This window comes from Orycteropus afer, unplaced genomic scaffold (assembly GCF_000298275.1).
Source record: "Orycteropus afer afer isolate SDZICR_OR568_19922 unplaced genomic scaffold, OryAfe1.0 scaffold00225, whole genome shotgun sequence".
NCBI lineage: Eukaryota > Metazoa > Chordata > Mammalia > Tubulidentata > Orycteropodidae > Orycteropus > Orycteropus afer.
The window spans coordinates 158,420-159,663 of NW_006921812.1; the positions used below are offsets into that span (position 1 = coordinate 158,420).

At 43.3% G+C, this 1,244-nt stretch overlaps 1 non-coding gene across 1 annotated transcript; it reads right to left on the minus strand.

The window, feature by feature from the left end:
- Positions 1–822: 822 nt before the first annotated feature.
- On the minus strand, positions 823–896 carry TRNAT-CGU. The gene has a single exon. It is a non-coding gene; the product is annotated as a tRNA-Thr (tRNA).
- Between the last annotated feature and the right edge of the window lie 348 nt (positions 897–1,244).

Sequence of the window (1,244 nt, forward strand, 5' to 3'; positions counted from 1 at the left end):
TCTGTCTGTCACAGACACTGCAAGTATCATTGGATCAGCTGGATCACGTGGCCCAAGTGGCAGAGCAGCTTGCATGCCAGCCTGAGCCCGTTGCAAAGCCTTCTGTTGTTCTGGGCCCCACTCAAAACTAGCAGCTTTTTGAGTCACTTGATAAATAGGTCAAAGCAACACACCCAAATGAGGGATATATTGCCTCCAAAATCCAAAGAGTCTCACCAGACATTGTGCGCCTTTTCAGTTGTATGGGAATCCAGATGCAGCAACTTATCCTTCACTTTAGTAGGAATATCTAGATACACCCCACACCAATGGACCCCTAGAAATTTCACTCAAGTAGAAGGTGCCTGAATTTTTGTCAGGTTAATGACCCATTCTCTAGCACCCAGATGTCTTAACAATAAGTCTAAGATCATTGATACTTCTTCCTTACTAGGTACAATCAGCATAACATCATCAATATAATGGACCAGCGTGATGTCTTGTGGAAGGGAAAAGTAATAAAAGTCAGTTGATATATCTCTGAGGAAGCATGGTGAATATATACTTTTGGCTTTGCCAGCTGAAGGCAAACCACTTCTGATAATTCTTTCCTAACCCTTTGAGCTGAAACATTGAAGGAAGAATCCGTACTTGTTGTTGTTATGCGCTGTTCATTTGGACCCGACTCATAGTGATCCCTCCTTGGGTTTCCAAGGTGGTATCACTGTGGAAGTAGATTGTCCAGCCTTCCTTCTGAAGAGTGGTTGGTGGGTTTGAACCACCAGCCTTCTGGTTAGCAGTCAAGTGCCTTAGGCACTATGCTACCAGAGCTCCTAAAACTTAAGGCCCTACTGGGAGTTGAACCCAGGATCTCCTGTTTACGAGACAGGAACTTTAACCAACTAATCCATAGAGCCACATGAATCCATACTTAGTGGGCCTAAATCAATTAACTCAGACTGATCCGATTTTACATTCCTTGCCCCATTATCTCACACCCTCAATAGCCATTCTCACAGATTTTGTCCAGGTTTCTGTCTGCATATGTCAGGAAAATTAAGTAGGCCTTTTTAGGAGTAGCATGCCAATTCCTCAGTCACATTTTGTATTTCACCTTTTGGGGCTCACTTGGACTTAAGTTTAGTTATAGGTCTAGAAGCAACAATGGGTGGTTGGGGCAGTTCTTGAGAACTTTCAGCAATGTGTGCCAAGACATCTACCTCAGGTAATGAGTCAGTAGGAACAGTTGGATTAATTCCATCAAA